This window comes from Xenopus tropicalis, chromosome 5 (genome assembly GCF_000004195.4).
Source record: "Xenopus tropicalis strain Nigerian chromosome 5, UCB_Xtro_10.0, whole genome shotgun sequence".
NCBI lineage: Eukaryota > Metazoa > Chordata > Amphibia > Anura > Pipidae > Xenopus > Xenopus tropicalis.
In genome coordinates this window covers 138,380,000-138,400,738 of record NC_030681.2, presented here as the reverse complement: position 1 = coordinate 138,400,738, position 20,739 = coordinate 138,380,000, and the positions used below count along the sequence as shown (strand labels likewise).

At 41.1% G+C, this 20,739-nt stretch overlaps 1 protein-coding gene across 4 annotated transcripts in view; it reads right to left on the bottom strand.

Annotated features, from left to right (window-relative positions):
* The window catches only part of hpcal1 (hippocalcin-like 1), a 62,886-nt gene that overhangs the window by 28,227 nt on the left and 13,920 nt on the right, over nt 1–20,739 (bottom strand). For 3 of the 4 annotated variants that reach the window (XM_031901746.1, XM_031901744.1, NM_001044428.1), the window contains 1 exon segment: nt 12,870–12,929. The exons of the other annotated variant lie outside the window; for it this stretch is intronic. The gene's annotated coding sequence lies outside the window, so the exon portion shown is untranslated. 4 annotated transcript variants of the gene reach the window in all.

The following is a 20,739-nucleotide window of genomic DNA, read 5'->3' as shown; positions in this document are numbered from 1 at the left end:
GCTGGAAATCCTATAAAGATCATTTCATGGTGAATTACAGAATAACAGGGCACAGAGAGACCGTTATCCAATGCTCAGCAATATCATTCAGAATATTAGAGGACCTTCTTGGCTATATATGAATAAAAACAAAAGGGCAGCAGTGACCTGTGCAATAATACCACATTTACATGTAATGTTTTTAAACATTCCAAAGTTATGAAAACATTATAGGCAAGGGCACATGGGGGGAATTGCCAGCCTGAGGATAAGAGCAAATTAAACTAAACCATCTGTATGGCCATACCTGCTGAGTGAAATAACAGCAGTCCAGGGGCTGACAGATTCTCAGTCAACATGTTATTGCTAAGTCAAGTCAATCGAGTCTCTGGGGCACGGGCTTCAATGGAAGATACGTTATTTCTCCCAGTCAAGGCAAGCAATATTGTGTAATGTAATAAGCAGTAGGCATAACACCTTGGAGCATAATATATATCTGACAAAATATTGGGAGGGGAGAACCACAGGAATCAAGCATAGACATAGACATGCCACTCAACTTTGCCAGTAACTGGGATACTAAATGCCCCCGGCAGTTGTGCCGAGACAAGTACCCTGATCAAACGCTACCCACTGCCTGGTACAACCATCCCATGTCCCTCCTAAATAAGAACAATTGGGGAAAAAAATCTGCTGTGTACATAAATACCACACTCATATCATATGGTCAGATTAATATGACCATAGAAAACAGAAAATAAATTTAGCGAACAACAATAATAAATTCACATAAATCAACATTTTCCATATTGTTTACATTTAATGTTTCATTTCATTAGGGAGAATCTCTGAGCAGACCCCACGGGGTGACTGTATTCCCCGAGGAAGAGCAGCTGTGTTTTGAACATTTATAGTCAGACAAATAGTGTACTTTGCCCTCTAGGAAGCTTAGGAGGAATCCAGTAATGTATTTTTAAGGGAAAATCACTAAAGCACAGTTAGTTGCATTCTCCAAAAGTAAGTATCAATGAGAACAAGCGTCTTGCTTCCGCAGTCTACTGTAGATGCTGGGGTAGCGGGTGTTTACCTCACAGATTTCAGCGCACAGTTGGAAATTCTCCTTATAGCAGGTGTGTGCCTATTAACAGTGCCCCAAGGTCACTCAGCTACCGATGGCCCGGGAGATACAGCATGTCTTCAGAAATAATATTCTGTATTCCAGATTATTTGGTCAGCTCAACCACAATATGTCATAAAAGGCACAAAGTTTGCCAACTTCATACCCTGCTGCCCCCTGCTCATTGCTTAAATCTACCCCCCCCCCGCTTCCCCAGTTATCACATGAACTCATACACACCCATAGGCCAGCAAGGGCACAGGGCAAGGGGAAAGTAAGAGTCCAGCGGGCACAGTATATCAGCAGAGGAAGACTCGGGTACAAGACAATTTTCTGGTCAGATGGGAGGGTTTGGCATCCTTTAATGGAATGGCCCGTGCAAAAGTGAAGAGGGGAAAATGTACTGGGTATGTTGGAGGTATGAGATGGATTGCAGGTAATAATAAACATGTTTGTAGATAGGTATCAGGGGCTTGTTAATGGGAAAATGCACCCATATACATTAAATTTTCTTTGATGAGGCTTACAATATTGGTATGTAGCCCCATGCACAATTATAAATACAAATAAATACAAATACAGGTAAGAATATTACTTGTATATCAAGTAATTGCTTTTCACTCTGTTTCACTCTGTGTTTCACACTGAAACACATATGTAGCTAGCGATAAATGACTACAATAAACAAGGGATAATCATTTCTAACAAATAACCTTGTTTTAAGCTTCCTTGGGTCTCTGCCTCTTTGATCTGTACTTTGGAAACATCCATAGGGACAGAACTCATTTTGTTACTGGGCCTTAAGACTTGGTAATGAGGATGTGCATACACAATACATTTGTTAACAGCAGTATCAGCCTTACAGCTTGCGTCTCATACCCCCCTCTCCTTTTAGACTGTAAGCACTAATGAGCATGGCCCTCTTCCCCTTCTGTATTGGGCAGTATATATATGCAATCCCTTGTGCTACACCCTTTATTATACAGCACTGCAGAATATGATGGCCCTATATAAATACATTGCTAATAATACTGTCTACTTGGTTTTATTGCTGTATTTTGCTGGGGTAGAAGAAAGTTCAGCACCATGGACAGAAGAAGAAGAGTGTTGGGATCCATCAATAGAACTGCTTTAACTGCCCATATGCAGCAAATTTCACACAATTTTAGGGTATTAATGTTTGTAGACGCCGCACCCCTGTGCCATTAGGTTACACCTCCTAGAAAATCACTCTGTGGGTTAAGACTTCACATTTCTTTTCCTGTGATGAGGTTACGGGATTATGTTGTATATAATTGCTATAGCCAGTCACTGCATGCCGTTGGGATGTTCTCATGATAATTAGTTTGGAGAATTACGTGAAGAAAGAGACTGGAGGTTCCTGAAATAATACTTTAATAAAACTAGGATTTCATTGCACCCCTGCTTAATGGTTTAAAATGTAGTAGTTGAGCACAACTTTCCCTTTTTGCTAGGATTTCATTGTGCCATTGTGCATATTTACAGGGACTAATTTTACCTACAGCTTGTTGTTCTATGGTAAAAACCCCCTTTGTATTGGACACCCCAGGAATCAACAGACAGAAGTTGGGAATGATAAGGAGCTGCAACAAGAAGCTGCCCACTGCACAACTATTTATACATTATAGCAAATGGAAAAACATTGCTTACAGCAGGGGTCCCCAACCTTTTTTTTACTTGTGAGCCACCGTCAAATATAAAAAGACTTGGAGAGCAACACAAGCACCATAAAAGCACAAGGCACTGAGATGGCGCCTACACACCAATATTACAGATAAAAACATTTGTTGGTTCCAGAATAAAATTTTAAATGGCAGAGTGAATTATTTGCTATGTAAACAGGGAAGTAAAAAGTACACCATAAAAATCACAGAATCCATTTAAAATAATTACGCAAAATGATTCCCTACAAGAAAACACATTCCAAATTAAGTCCAAATTAATTTTTTTTTTTTTTTTTTTTTATAAAATTATTTTCGCAAACACAGTATATTTAGCAAGGCTGCCCTGTGCTTAAATGAACTAATATGCAGTAATTGTTAACGGAAAGAGAAAGCTGGGACAGTACATGTTGAGGCTAGTTTATAGGGGACGTGTCACCCAGACACAAAAGCTGCATAAAGTCCTTTCCAAATGAAACCCTAATTGTTCCCTATGCAAGCACAATGTGACTTAAGGAGGGCTTGGAACCGTCTAATACCCATATCCTTGTAACCATAACGTGACCTTCCTCAGAGGAAAGCTATCCTCACAGCGTTCATAAGCACAATTACTAGAACAATATCAGGAAATGTCCCATCAGCAAAACATTCACATAAAATTATCTCTGAACTCTGAAATTAAAAAAAAATACCCATAAGGCCAATAAAGCTAGTGTAGGTCAGATAGAACAATCCATTCTACGTTAAGGGGGAACTAAAAGGCTGTACAAATGTAATAGGAAGAGCCAGCTCCTTCAGGGATCCTCAACTGTCATCTCAGGGGTTAATTCTATTTGCAGTCAGCAGCCTCCTACATAGTGAGCCCTCTCTTTCGTCCACTGCTCTTAGTTGACATTGCTGGGCCTTGGAGAAATGTCCCAAGTCCATTGCTCAGTGCTGACAGCTGCTATGGGACCAACCCCTCACTGTGTCATACCATCTCTATGTAAGTACCCACAACTTGGCAGGTATTGTGCAGATCACCAACAAGGATATGGTTTTCCCCTATAAACAGGTTATTTATTCAAATGGAATCAACAGGTTTTGTATAAACAAACCCCTCCCTTCCCCCAGCTGTAGCCATTGTTAGGCTTTGAGATAAGGAATATATTATACAAAGTGCTTAATGGCTGACTGCTATTTCACTTTCCTACCTACTTCTCAGCAGTGAATTGGCAGAACCAGGAAAAAGCTATTTCAGTTTCTTGTTTGGTGCAAGAAATAACAAAAACCATGGCAAACCAGGCAAGAAGGGTATTTGGCCCTAGTCAATGGACTCCTGTAAAAAAATAAAAGGGGTTATATTATCCCTTAATGTCTGTTAATTATTTAATGTAATTAGAAACCTCTCCCTTTTTCCCATGGTCCAAATTAGTCTTATAATGGCAACCAGTTTTTGGATGCTCATTGTTTGCCAGCTCAGTACTAAAGGCAAAGTACAATTCCCTTCATTCATTTCCCTTATTCATGAATTCAGATACAGGTAACACACCGATCAGTTTACACAAAAACACTTTTTGTAAGCAGCAAAAGGCAGCTGGCCACAATGGAAAGTGCCATGGGTGGAACGATAGTACTCGGTAGGTTAAGTGAGGCCAGGGCTGGGGAATGCTAAAAATGAAAATAAAATGGAAAGAAATTAAACTTTAAACAGCTGCAGCCCAGCGTGCCCTTAAGGTGGCTTTTACTTATCCAGAGCTTTTCCCTTTGAATATGACATATGAAACAGCGAGCCTTGAGCGGAAACCATTGCTGCCTGGTACTCATTTCTACATGAGAAAGAAAGAAAAATGCTTTATTTTACTCCGTTTTCCAAACACTGAAGAGCCTGTATCTTCTGACTGAAGGAGGCACACAGGGCACAGACTGGCAGATTCTGCAGCCATGGTTATTAAAGCTAGCTACAGCATATAAATAAGATGTATGAAATTCAATCTACAGGAAAAGGCTTTCAAGCAGGATCTATTATTAATACAGTATAAAATTGAATCGTAAGGTTTTTTTTTGCATGAAGGATATGTATGATCTGTGCAAAAGAATAGCATGGAACCCAAAGGGTTAATTCCCCCTACGGCTCAGGAAGATCAGGTTCTGTTATCTCTGCCCAGTGGGAGGAAATCTAATGACTATTTCCTGTCCAGAGGACAGGGGTACATATGTCTCTCTCTGGTCGCAACATAAGCCCCCTGGTAAGAAGCTTCGGAACCCAAGAGAGTAACATCTTTAGTGAAGAGGGAGGAACAGAGACAGACAAGTATGAATTTTTTTTTTAGCAGTCACCCTGATTTAATCCCACCTCACCCAGTCACCCACAGTTGCATGTCCTTCACCTGCTGTCAGGTCTTACCCACTCTATTGTGATGCATAGAATCATCACCCAAAGTCCTTCCATATCCAACTGAAGATCCAGAGCTGGGAGAGGGGGTTGGGGCTGTAAAAGATCAGGGTGTGGCCAATATGCTTCTGGATCCCTTTGGATCCTGGTTGGCATCTCTGCAGGGACCCACTACACCAGGTAAAGGCAGTGGATAGCTCTTTGTGTCACAGCCTGTAAAAGTTATGAGTTAGACTGGCCAATGTAGCAAGAGCAGTTTTGGGCTCCAGTGAGAAGTAGTGTGCAGTTATTTATCCATTGGGACTTGGACTAGTGTTATTCCTGAGAGGCTTCTACTAGAGGGGATCCATTATATAGAGGGGTATGGAGACTAATTCTAGACACATTCTAGCTTCTAAGTACACCTTGTGTCTCAACCCTTTCTCCGTGTAGATTGTAAGCTCTTTTGGGCAGGGTTCTCTTCACCTCTTGTATCGGTTACTGATTGCTTTATATTTTACTCTGTATGTCTCCTTGTAGATTGTAAGTTCTTTTGGGCAGGGCTCTCTTCACCTCTTGTATCGGTTATTGATTGCTTTATATGTTACTCTGTATGTCCAATGTATGTAACCCACTTATTGTACAGCGCTGCGGAATTTGTTGGTGCTTTATAAATAAATGTTAATAATAATAATAATAATAAGTAGGTATGGGAGGCACTGTAATATGCTTAACCTTTGCTATACCACTCACCCTATTGCCCCACCATGGCTTTAATCAAGATCTACTGTTTGCTATTGTTCAATAAATCATTGTTTTGGTTACGAATCACTGTCTTCCAGCCATATAAAACCCATGCAAAACAAAATTCATTCTCAACCCTTTTTTATTAAATATGTTCTTTGAAATAAAGACCATCTCTTTCTGATCAAGTGACACCTTACAAGGATATTCCCTCCTGCTCTAAAATGTTACTTTTGAATTAAACACAAAAACACAGGGAACTTTAAATGACTAATGAATTACAATTAATGCCGTATCCATTTGTCTGCCACTCTCTTGAAAGCCCTAAAACTCTCCTGTACATAAAACATTACTGCTCATTAGCAGTAAAAGTAACAGCTCCCGGGCCTTTTATGGCTGATCGGTGATTAACAGAACGCGGTTCTTTTTCGCACAAATTACCATACGGATTCTGCCAGGAAAGGAATAATAAAGCTAAATCAAAGGCGCTGCTTTCCAGAAATGCGTTTGCACTTGAATAAATAAAACATATTTACAGCCGCCCTTTGCTAAGTAAATGTTAGTGGCTTAACGGCTTAAAGGCTCTTCCTGCTTGACTAATAATTGAGTGTTCAACTCCGGCCGTGTCTGAAAGCCTAACTGCTAAAAGACCAAAGGGATCCATGACCGTGACTGATGGGGGAATGATGATTCTATTTGTTACTTTTATGGTTCTGAGATTTTCTGCTCTGGTTCTGAAGGTAAAACATTTGTTTTGCTTTGGGTCAATGAACAGAACAATGATATCCCTCAATACTGAGAATGAAAATTCAGCCAGTGTGACGGATACCTGTGCATCTTGTTACGCTGAGGAAAGATTTCTCAATGTTATTCTCCTCTGTGCCTTGTAAAGTCACAATGAAAGGTCCAAGCATAAGAGCAGAGTCAGACAATACAGTACCAGCACCTGTGGCTCTTAAAGGAGAAGGAAAGGCATTTTGGCATTTGAATGCCAATAGATTAGCCACATTAGTGCCACCTAGAACACTATATTTATTCTGTAGAAAGCTTTACCCTACATGAGTAAACAGCCCTAGAAGCTCCATCCGTTTAAGATAGCAGCTGCCATTTTACTTCCGTGCTCCAGCTCTAGCTGCTGGTAGCTCAGATTACATATTCTTTCATAGTTACATAGGGTTGATAAAAGACAACCATTGAGTTCAACCCCTCCCAGTAAACCCAGCACCCACAAACCTATACTGACCTATCTATCCACTCACATACAGACCCATACTGACCTATCTATCCACTCACATACAGACCCATACTGACCTATCTATCCACTCACATACAGACCCATACTGACCTATCTATCCACTCACATACAGACCCATACTGACCTATCTATATACTCACATACAGACCCACACTGACCTATCTATCCACTCACATACAGACCCATACTGACCTATCTATCCACTCACATACAGACCCACACTGACCTATCTATCCACTCACATACAGACCCATACTGACCTATCTATCCACTCACATACAGACCCATACTGACCTATCTATCCACTCACATACAGACCCACACTGACCTATCTATCCACTCACATACAGACCCACACTGACCTATCTATCCACTCACATACAGACCCATACTGACCTATCCACTCACATACAGACCCATACTGACCTATCTATCCACTCACATACAGACCCACACTGACCTATCTATACACTCACATACAGACCCATACTGACCTATCTATCCACTCACATACAGACCCACACTGACCTATCTATCCACTCACATACAGACCCATACTGACCTATCTATCCACTCACATACAGACCCACACTGACCTATCTATCCACTCACATACAGACCCATACTGACCTATCTATCCACTCACATACAGACCCATACTGACCTATCTATCCACTCACATACAGACCCATACTGACCTATCTATCTATCTATCTATCTATCTATCTATCTATCTATCAACTATCCATTGGCTACACTAAGACCCCTTGTTGTTATAACATTATATGTTTAAATATACATTTTATAATAATGATGATGATGATGATAATCTGTATTTCTCCAACCTAAAATGTACAGCGAGTGTGATTTTCCAGTATTCATCTTCAGCTGGCCATCATTCATACCACTGTCTGGTTACTAGGTTAAGCTAGCTTACCTAGCAATCAGACCATTATTTTAAATACATACTAGAAATAATTGCTGAACAAAAGGTTTATAATTTAGAAACCCAATGAACTAAAGACCAGTTCCTCCTTAATATGCCCAAACAACAGTAGAATAGCCTATATTACAGAAATAATATTTGTGCTGGCATTGATTAATGTCGTCTCTTTATACAGGTTATGAGAAGACTCAGGGAGTCCAGACATGTCAACCCTTGCAGATGATTTGGGAGTCACCCATATGGGACAGTGGTACATGGTCTGGGCAGAATGGAAGTGGTCCATGTGGAATGGGTTGTTGCCCTGTCAGTTCCTAATATATACATTAGTCAACCTCATATAATCCAAAAAATTGTACTGTGGCCCTTAATGGCCAGCTCCAGATGGGAGCCTCTCTCCCCTTATATAAAATTAAAACCCTATATAAATACCCTACACTAGGTTTATTGCTGCTTTTATATTGGGTTTAAAATGAGTACTGTCTAGGCTTGCATATAAACTTTGTCCGTCATAACAAATACATTCACCCCGGACGCATGGAGTGAAGCAAGAACCTAATATTTATGGTCGGTGATTATTTACAGTCAAACAAGCAGCATAATCAATAACAGAATATAAATAAACCAATGGAACTCCATGTTACAAAGATACCTGTCAAGATATCTGGCGAGTTATGCCTCCCTAACAAATGAGAAGCTAACGAACCTAAGGAGCAGATTTATGCAGTAGTAAAACACAGCGACTCGGCACCAGGAGTCATTTATACAGAGAAAGGAAGCATAGTAAATAAAATAATATTATATAAAACTGGCAGAAGGCTGGATTTCACACAAACTAGATTTGGTTTTGTAAAATAAACTCACATTTATTTATTCCCATGGAACTGTTATTATTTATAAGGTAGACAAACCTTCTGCCTGTGCTTCTTGTAGGCACACAATGTGTAATACAAAGTAGGCCAAACAATGTAAACTTTAGGACAAAGTTTAAAAAATACGACAAAGTTAACAAGCCTCCTTTAAAGAAGAAAGAAAATTTTACTGCCAATAGATTCACCACATTAGTGCCACCTAGAACACCATATTTATTCTGCAGAAAGCTTTATCATACCTGAGAAAACTGCCCTAGAAACTCCATCCATTTGTTTAAGATAGCAGCTGCCATTTTAGCTTGGTCTCAGTAGCTTCCTGCTGTAGCTCTAGAGGCTGGTAGCTCAGATTACACATTCCTAAGGGAGGGGGAGAGAGTTTTATGAATTCTCACGGGAGGGGGGAGCAGGAGAAGGGACAGAGCTGCACAGACTCTGGCCCCCGGGAATGATGGATTTTTCTGAGAGAGGAAGTCTGATACTGAAGAACATGTTTACACAAAAGAAGACAAGAAATCTGGTGTTTCTTTTGATAAGGGGGGGTCTTTGCACTGTTGGGCATTAGAAAGTCTATCTTTGACAACCAATTAGTCAAGGGTTCCATTAATGCTCTGGACCCTTCCACAAATTATTTTGTGCCAACTAAGAGCACCAAATAAAAGGAAACCAAGGCGTCCACTGCCCCATGACTTCATAATGCACTGATGTCCATGTTCTCTGTTTGCAATATGTAACGCGCCTCACCACTGCAGATGCATTGTTTGTACCTAGTGATGCCACAATGACACTATGATTAATGTTTTCAAAATTCAATTTATTATTGACATATCCTTGTAAATTTCACCTTATTCATAAGAAACAATATCCTTTCCTCTAATTAAAGGAACCTGAACACTAACATGTATGCATAAATGCTGTAGCCGTACTACATCTTTGGAAGTTGCCTGCCTAAAATGTAGGTTCATGAGCGCAGTAAATCATCAACGTACCCAGGTTGCCTGCTAGACTGCTGTGTATGTCTGACAGTACGGCGCTTCTCTCTGCCCGTCCAATGAATCATTGCTCTGCTGTTTGTGCCCATGACAACCTGTTAAATATGTTTTATCACCACCCAAACAAATGCTCGGGGGAGAGGGTCACTATGGTAATCAGCAAATTATACAGGAACACTATAACTAGAGGTCTGTACCTAGAGATCATATGATTATTGCTCCCCAACATATCATTAGCTATAAACTGAGGTTTTGCATGATTATACAGGAATTAGGTACTCTGCCATGTTACATTTCCTAAGGGGAAGCTACACCTACACACCACATATCGTAGAGGGAATCTGAAACCCAACGAAAAAATTGTGTATGTGGGTGTTTGCAAGTTATACATATATAGCCTCTGAGCCAACCCCTGCCCAGCTCCTTCTATGCAGAGAGCATTGCTGGGGTGCAGGGCACCCAAAGTTACAGATATACACAATATCCCCAGGGGCAGGATAAGCCAGGCGCCAGACTAGTGCAGAAGGGACCAGTGGGCCTAATATATACACATATTAAACTTGCCCCTGCAGGGTATTTTACACTAGGCATGCACAGAATATAAAATCTGACTTAATTACAAACCAAATATGAACCCTAATTTGTACTTTATACAAGAAACATTCAAAAAAAGTGAAAAATTATTAAAAAAAAACGTTGTATTCAGCCAGTAGCTTAGAGTCATGGTTCTTCAAGGGTTTGGGTTAACTTCCGAATTCTGGATCGGACGCATCCCTACAGAGCAAACACACAAAAGGGCTCATTCCCACCCGCAGACCCAGTGGGCAAAATGCATTTTCATGCATAATCAGTATGTTTTTTTTCTCACAATAAGGCGTTCTTTCCTAGAATGCAAGCATTATTGCGGCCGCAAGCAGGCGTCGTGCTGCATCTGACTGTGTCCGATTTGGTAAAATCGCAACTGTGCGAGTTTGATCACAACCTGGAAACAATTGTGTGGAAATCCATCTGGCATAATTCCCACTGTTTGTATGTCTGTCTGTTTCTTTAGGCGAGTGTGCTGTGCCTACTGAGGGCGCAAAGGGAACCTTGGAGTACACACCTGTGTGGCTCTGTTTTTTCAGACCCGTGCCCAACCCACACCCACTACCCACTTACCCTAAAGCCTGACCCACACCCGCTTACCCACATTCTTATCAACCAACCAAAAGTGACGTCACATAAACAGGAAGTGATGCTACACATCAATCATTTTTATGTTGCAAAAAGTATACTGTCATTTGTTATCCCCTAAATATCCACCCTACTGCAGCGTGTTGGGTACCCGTGGGTTATCTGCACAGTGAGGACATCAAGTAGATTACAACCTCTTTGTGGGCATCCCAAGGGTACCCAACCCGATGCAGGACTCTACCCTGGTCAGGAGGTGGTGGTAGCTCCAGGGTTCCCCTGTGTCAATAGGCGCAGCAGCTCTTGAATTGAAACAGAAGGATTAAGTGGCGCCAAGCACAACTATATGTGGCACATACCTTTAATGAAGGGTACTTGCGTCAAATTGCAAAAAAGTGGTTTTACGAGCATCTCATTACTGGGAAAAATGGAAGTTGCCCACTGCTTGTGCAGAACTAAATGAGCACTAAGAACAACATGGATGAAAAGGTTTTTCTTTGCACAGTGTCGCAGTTCTCCCGTACACATTTTTGCTCCCCTGCTGTCCATATATTAGACTTTTCTATCACTAACAAAACATTTGGTGTGGCATCCCTCGCCAGCTGAATGAAATTGTATGACCCAGTAATTCCAGCAGGAGACAGGTAGTGCCCCCCCATTCACTCGGTGTGGATTATTACCCAGCTCCCCTCAGCTGCACCGAGAACACTCTGTCACTCACAGTTTCAATCAGTCATTCGGCACCGGCTCAGGATTCATTAAGTGCAAAATGGGGGAAATAAAAGTGGAAAGCACCAAATATTTCCAATACTAGCAGCCATGCTTTTAATTCTCCTTGGCTTCTTAGATGAGTCTGCTTATTAAGCTTGAACATCACATTCAACACAACGAGCTGTAACAGGCTTGTAGCACAATGAGCGGAACCGGTTACCGATAGTATCATCTCTGTGTTGCACAGTAATTAAGCCCAGGGGCATGAATATGTCACATTAACGTCATTTTAATGTCTACAAGTACAGGTATGTCAGCCTTGTCAGTGGCAAGCAATTAGTGTCATTTGTCAGCTCTCGTATGCCGATCAGGGGACATAAAAGGGAACTTGCTACTAGGTCCAAATGAGTCCAATAAACCATGAAAATGTTTGATTTAATAAAAATGTTTACTTAATGCTGAAGATACAGGATGAAATCTGTACACTAACCTCGGCTTCACAAGGCTAGATTGCAGCATCGGTTAAACCATGGGACTCCTGGCACATTAACCCCCAATGGCACGTCAGCCTTCAGCTACTGCATTTTAAAGCCACTGATGTTGAGACCATCAGTTGTATAAATATATGGCGCCGGTACCCCCGCAAAATAATCATCAGAGGGGCCTGGCACACTGTAATCCCCACACACATCTTGCCCCCCAGCTGGTTGTGCCCCCTCTCCCTGCCTGCTGGCTTTTAGGTAGGAGAGCGTGGATGTCTCTACAGCTATAGAGGAAGCAGACCCCACACTCTTGGCCCAGCCACACTTGCAGGTTCTGCTTCCTCTACATTTACGCCACTGGCGTCAACCATATTTATACCCCCCATTGATGGTGTAGCATGGGCATAGTCCAGAAAGGAACAGGTCATGGTCTGGGCAGAGGGCCTGATATGGGAGCAATGGGGTTTGGCCTGGGTGAATAGGGTGGCCCATGGGAGCGAGAGGTCTCAAGCATATACTGTCACATTAGCAAAGTCCAAAGTTCTCACAGCAAAGAAAATGTATGTTCTTACCAGATAGGGTGCTCTCATGCATTAGAACTCAGTTCCCTCTTGTAAATAATGCGCTTATGTCTATAAAAGAAGAAAAAAGATATATATATATTAGCACCTACTAGTACCAAGTTAATAACTCCTTTATTAAGCTGAGTATGCCGAGGGCCACCCGCTTTTGGTAACAAGTGCAGAGACAGAAGACCGGTAGCACTGCTTGTCAGTATGCGACGGACTCGACTAAACCCTGCCAGCTGAACTGCAATAATGTTTTATTTCCTATTCACACAGTTCTGGCGGGGAGCCCACTTTAACAGATAAATATTTAAGCAGAGGTGGCATTAAGCCTTAAAGTGCTGGCCGTCAGGCTTTACTATGCAGCATGTTTATGTAGAATCTACATTCTGTGGCACTCGAAATGCTAACGGGCATGCACTGCAACCAGAGCAATAAATCGATGTCTGACGATCGTTCTGCTAATGACTGTTATTGGCTATTTAATTAATATTTACAATTAGCCTTTATTTATATAGCAACAACATATTACTCATTACTTTAAAGAGATTATACTTTATTCCCATCAGTCCCTGCCCCAGTGAAGCTTGCAATCTTACAAGATCACATTCACAGACACTATGGTCAATTTAATTAGGAGCCAGTTAATCTGCCTGCATGTTGGGGTATTTTTCAAAGTAATGTAACCCCTCCTCTACCTTGTTCTATTATAAAGCAATGGTTTCAGGGACTTGAAATGGGTGGTTCACCTTTAAGTTAGGTTTACTAGGTTATAGAATGCCCAGGTCTAAGCAACTTTTCAATTGGTCTTGGGGATCACTGGCCCCAGCAGCTAAAAAATGATTGCTGTTCGACGCTACAGTTTTACTCCAAAACTATTTTTTTACTCCAAACTGGAGCCCTGCTGAACAAAAACTAAAAATTAACTGCAAATAATAATAACCAATTGCAAATTGCCTCAGAATATTACTCTCTACAGCATACTAAAAGTTAACTCAAAAGGTGAGTAACCCCTTTAAGGGCCGTGGCACATGAGGGAGATTAGTGGCCCGCGACAAATCTCCCCGATATGACATCCCACCGGCGATTTACATTCTCACCAGTGGGATGGCATACCGGGGAGATTTGTCGCGAGCGACTAATCTCCCTCGTGTGTCACAGCCCTAAGTCACTCTGTGCACCACCCACTACAGAAAGCAAAAGGACATCAAGTCCCACAATCTATCACTTCACAATGGAAAAGGCCAGGTAAGGAAGGGATTGAATGACACTGTAAGCCTAAGGGGTGGGTCAGAGGCAGACTATCATGATTTTCTCTCAATCTGAAAGATCTCTGTAGAAGCGCTACAGACTATATTGGCAGGATATAAAGCATAATAATATACTACTACAGGTATAGAACCAGTTATCCAGAATGCTCAGGACCAAGGGTTTTCCAGATAAGGGGTATTTCCATAATTTGGATTTCCATACCTTAAGTCTGCTAAAAAATAAATAAAATTTTAATTAAACCCAATAGGATTGTTTTGCATCCAATAAGGATTAATTATATCTTAGTTGGGATCAAGTACAGGTACTGTTTTATTATTACAGAGAAAGGGGAATCATTTAACCATGAAATAAACCCAATAGGGTTGTTCTGCCCCCAATAAGGGGTAATTATATCTTAGTTGGGATCAAGTACAGGTACTGTTTTATTACTACAGAGAAAAGGGAATCATTTAACCATGAAATAAACCCAATAGGGCTGTTCTGCCCCCAATAAGGGGTAATTATATCTTAGTTGGGATCAAGTACAGGTACTGTTTTATTATTACAGAGAAAAGGGAATCATTTAACCATTAAATAAACCCAATAGGGCTGTTCTGCCCCAATAAGGGGTAATTATATCTTAGTTGGGATCAAGTACAAGGTACTGTTTAATTACTGCAGTGCAAAAGGGAATCAATCTTAAAACTCTTTATTATTTGATTAAAATGGAGTCCATGGGACACAGGCTTTCTGTAATTCGGAGCTTTCTGGATAGCGGGTTTCCTTATAATGGATGAAACAAATCTTAACACCAGCACACCCTTACCTCCTCCAAAAAAATTATTTATTTTTTTCCTCACACGATCGATACACATGAAATAACAAATAATGGGCAGCACCATACAGGAAGGGACATCTTATTGTGCCACATTGCTGTTCCCTCGTTCTTTCTAAGCCCCTTATGAACTACATTTATTGAGAAATTCTTCTTATTCTGAAAAAAAAATGACAAATGGAAAAAAATTCCTCTGCATAAGGTCCCTGCCAAATACCTAAGAGAAGCAGTCATTTCCTAACCAAGTCGAGCCTGGTAATGATTAAATGCTGGCACTGGGTTACACTACCAGGCACATCCTACCTTATTTATAACTGGGGAGATGAAATTCTGCTTTCCCTGGAGCCATGCTCTACAATTATAACTTGCACACTGTACATTATATATATATATATATATATATATATATTATATATATATATATATATACACACACACACACACACACACATACTGTATATTCAGTTCATACAGTAAAAGCGGCCAATACTCCCAATAGTGCCCAATACTCTTTGGTAACTATGTATTGTTTTGTATAGTGTATTTATGAATTTATGTTTGAATATTGAATTTTGTATTAAGAAAATGTTTTTTGTTTTTATTTTACATTTTTTTAGGGTCACATTTTTTGTCACACTTATGCTTTCCTTTCTCTTTTTCCTATAATGCCCTGTGAGGTGAGGGCTATGCGTGTGTGGTGCACTTGGGCTTGAGCCTGTAAATATTTATTGAGATTTTTACTACCGTATGTTGTATCGGGTGGGGATGGAAACACTGATCCAATAAAGATGAGCTGAAATGGAATCCCTTGTGTGCCGCAGCGTTTATCTATTTATATTGCTAATACTCGGGTAGCCCCGGGGCACGTGGCTATGCAAGACGTACGCACACACAGAAAACAAACAAACAATGGTTTGTTTAGGTTTTGAGAACGTGAAACTGATGTCTTTAAGTGCAGCAGGGACAGGCGCAAACACATTTTGTGCAGAAAAAGAAGACTTAAGGCCCCCATACACGGGCCGATAGAAGCTGCCGATATCGGCAGCTAATCGGCCCGTGTATGGGAAGAAACAAGCGGCCTGGCCGACCGATATCTGGCCTGAAATTGGCCAGATATCGATCGGCCAGGTTAGAAAATCCAGTCGGATCCGAAGCGGTCCCCGAACCGACTGCCCATGGCCGCAAATGTAGTAGGTGGGGATATCGGGTAAAGATCCGCTCGCTTGGCGACATCGCCAAGTGAGCGGATCTTATAGTGTATGGGGACCTTAAGGGGGCTGTTTACAGTCCGGGTCAGGATATCTAAGAGCTAAAAGTCACAGAAAAAGAGCTGCTAATTTTTCAAGATTTACTATGCGTTAAAAACAGCTCGAAACAGGAATCTAACAAATGCCAGGTAAAACCTGATCACGCAGAAGTCAATGGCAGATGTCCATTCCCTTCCCTGGAGGATCCTTCTATTGCTTTAAAACTTTGGAGGTTTTGTTTTTGTTTTGTATGACAATTCGGAAAATGCAGACAAGATAGATAACAATTGTGGCACTGTTTGTAATGTAGGTATATCCACTTCCAGCCTCAGATAAGGTCAAGTACAAACCGACAATATGTGGTAAGGCGAGTGCGCACAGCCAGGCAGTATCTGTGCAGCCATGGAGTAGTAAAAGTTCACACACTTGTATACCAAATTCAATTCATGTCTGGAATTGCCCACATACAATCTCAATGCAGTTTTTCTTAAAGAATAAAATTTAAAAAAAAATCTATGGCTTCCAGGCTTCCATATGCCTTAAGCTGGCCATACACACACCAATTATATCGCATGAAACCTCGTTTCGTACGATATTCGGTGCGTGTATGGCAACTCGTTGAGGTGACCGATATTGCAGAAGGCTGCGGATATCAGTTGACACACCGATCGGGCGGTTTAAAAGATTTTGATTGGGTGCCATTGAAGGCACTTGAGCAAAATCTACGTTCAGGGCTGAATCAGCAGAAGGAGGTAGAAATCCTATTGTTTTTACCTCCATATCTGACGATTCAGCCCTAAACATCTGTGGAGGATGGGAACGATCTTTTGTGCGACCATCGTGTGTGGCCACCTTTACTGGGACAAACCTTCTAAAGATGCACAATACCAATGCAAAGATGTGAACAGTAAATATATGCAATATACATGATTTTTAATGTAATAATATGGTTTGGAACAGTTCCCTAAGCCCCGCCCCCTGTTGATCTGGCTGACTACTTTGAGACTCAAAATAAAATATAACACTAGTCGCCTGTCCTCAGCCTGCATCCTCCCAATCCCACAATTCCCTGCACATGTGATGTCAATAAGGAAAGGAACTTCACAGTTCAATTTAGTCCCTCCTCCCCTGCCAGGAATTCAAATGATGCAAAGAGAGAAGAGAGAAGAACTGTTTTGCAGTTGGATTTCAGCATATAAAATGGTATCTATTCATACATTTTGAAGGAAAAGATTACAGTGATAGGTATATTAGGGGTTTCTGTGCTGTGTGGGGCTCTTTGACAAATTTTGATTCGGAAGGCGGAGTTTACCTTTAAACAGTATCAGTGATGTAATGCACACAGCCAAAAAGGGACAAATAAGACAATTAGCATTTTATTTTAAACAAAAAAAATATATATATCTTACTTACACTTGCCTGTACCCTCACTCACCTTACCACATACTACGTGTGTTTTTAATTGCACTTATCCGAGACTGGGAGCAGATATACTTCCATTACAGACAAAGGCTTCTATCTGGGAGTCCTTTTAGTCAATGTCAGTTTATAAGGAAAGGATCAGAAAAGGTTTGTTATTTCCCAGAGGTTGTTTTGCTTGGGGCTCTTTTCAAGGCATGTTTCCTACTGATAATGGCACAAGGGTAACAAGAAGGCAGGTTCAAGCACTCAGCCAAAGCAAATGAAGCCCGGTCATCCCTCATTCCAGCTCTTTCTCTGGAAAACCCTAAATGACCGTTATAAAAGCAGCATTCCAGGTCACAAAAACAAATGGATCAGTACACGTTCGGTTCTTACAGCCATCATATATGTATAGGCTTTAGCCACAAATGAGTATTTCAGGGGTAATTCCCTGTGTGCAGGTCACGTAGCGCCTACCCATGCACACAGGCCAGGAGACAGCACTCTGTACAGCAGCGATAGGATCTCTGACTGATTTACCCCATGGGGCACAAACATGATGAGGCAGTCGGTTATATCAGGCAAGTCAGGAATCAGATGATGGGATAAGCCACCACAAGAGAATAAAGGCTGAATGTTAAATATAACTAAAATCATAAAATCCATCCTGAAATATTTGTATAATAATATATTTGTATAATAATATATTTTATCACAGTATTTTAAGGATCAAATCTGCCCTTAAAGTGGTTTTTCACACTTAGGCTGATGTCTGACAGGGAGATTAGTCGCCTGCGGTTAAATCTCTGCTACCGGGGGCATCTCCCCAAAATGCCTTCCCACTGCAACAAAGTGAACAACCAATGGAAACGCATACGTGTTGCTTCATTTTTCTGAAGTCACTTAAGTTTCCTCCTGCAGGCAACTTCATGAAAACAAAGAAAAATTGCCATTTTAAAATTAGGGGTTTTTAAAAAACCCCTAATATACCTATCACTATAGTCTTTTCCTTCAAAAAGTATTTCCCTTTCCTCCGGTGATTCACTTTATTGCTGGTAAAAAGGCATTCCGGGGAGATTAGTCACCTGTGGTAGCAGAGATTAGCCGCGGGCAACTAATCTCCCCATGGGCCATAACTTTAACTACGTTATGAATGGCCAATTTTAAGCAAATTTTAAATTGGTCTTCATTATTTATTTATTTTATTTTTTTTTAATTATTTGCTTTCTTCTTCTAAAACTTTGCTAAATGGGGGTCACTGACCCCAGCAGCCAAAAACCTATTGCTTTGTGAGGCTACAATTTTATTGTTGCTATTTACGACTTATCTTTCTATTCAGGAGCTCTCCTATTCTTATACCAGTCTCTCATTCAAACCACTTCTTGCTTGCTAACATAATTTGGACCCTAGAAACCAGATAGCTGGTGAAACTCCAAATTGGAGAGCTGCTAAACAAAAAAGAAGAAAAAAAAAAACTACAAATAATAAAAAAATGAAGACCAGTTGCAAATTGTCTCAGAATATTACTCTCTACATCAGGGGTGGCCAGACTTTTCCATTCCGCGGTCAACTTATAACCGCGGAATGCGGAAGTGTGGCGTGAATTCATATGTATGCATTCATGCAGCACTTCCACATCCCTGGCTTCATCGCGGTCCACCAGTGATCCACGGGGGAACGACTGGTGCACCGCGATCAACGTATTGGCCACCCCTGCTCTACATCATACTAAAATTTAATTCAAAAGGTGAACAATCCTTTTAAAGTGTCAGTATACCCCCTTATTCAAAATGAATGCAATGGAACATGCTTTTTCCCTATTGTTTTAATCATTAATCACAATCACATGATTTTTCTTATTTCCTGAGCAAAACAGGCCAAACAGCAAAGCTGCAGCTACTCCATGTAAGGTTGATAGTTAGATTAGCAATGCATAGATAATCCTCTAGCATAATGGGTTAAGCTAACGGTCACAACAATGGGTGATGAGAGGGGGTAATGCCATTACAGCTACCCTTCCCACTGTATTCCAGCTAGCCACCATACGGGGTATGGCCCCTGAATGGTATGCATTTGTTGAGCCCAGGGGGTTGATTGGTTGGCTATAGTGTATTCTCCGCCCATGTATACCCATAACCACCTAAAATTGTGCCATCTGCTGGCTGGACCTTCCACCTTATCAACTTTGGTGCAATTGCATCACACTGCCTGAGGGTCATACAGTTTGCTTGGATATTAACGGATTTGTATGGAATATAATAGGGTGTAGCCGGCTTAATGGGGCTGCTGGAGTTGCGGTCATGTACAAGAGCCCTGTGATAAGTAGCCGCACAGGGAAGTGTACTTTCAGTTCTTGGTTAAAAGCTGAATGCAGAATGAGTCATTTCGATGCCCCCGAGCTTTATCTCTTTATTGGCTAATGTTCTAGCGAACGACTGATGTTTCTCAGGAAATCAATACTCATTTAGGCTGCAATGCCAAGTGCTGTCAGGGTGCAACACCAGGCTACTCCAAGAAATAAAAAATAATAATGATCTTTGAAATGAAAAAGAATAGGACTGTGCTAAAAGCAATTAGCGCATTGACTGGCAAATAGCTGGACCTCATCCATTCAAATTAGCCAATATATGGTACTGGTATATGGTAATGGTTAAAGGAAAATGTGAGCGAGGAAAGTCCATGGAAAAACGTGTTGCTAAAGGGAAGCCAGGCATTAGTGCTTTGTATGGCAGAAAGCTCCATAGCGATGGAAATATATTTTTCCTTAGAAACCGAGTAACCGGCAGAAATATTCCTAATTGTGATTTGTGCCAATGATATCAGAACTGCACATAGGTTCTAGTGATTAAAGGGAGATAAAGGTTTCTTTGTTTATAGGATTGGAATGGAAAAAGTTCAGTTTTAAATCATCAAGTGTCATCAGTGCCAGGCCAAAAGGTAATGGCACCCAAGGCAAGCTCCCTGCCATAATGCCACACACCCCCAAGCACAGAAGGGAGCTGGAACCAATTTTTGAGACCCGGACCCACGGGGCCGCTATCTGTGACCTGCACCCACAACCTGCCTTTTTACTCACATTGACCAGCTACCCAACCCGACTGTGGCCTAGCCTTATACTCAACCTGACCCATAACCGCTGACC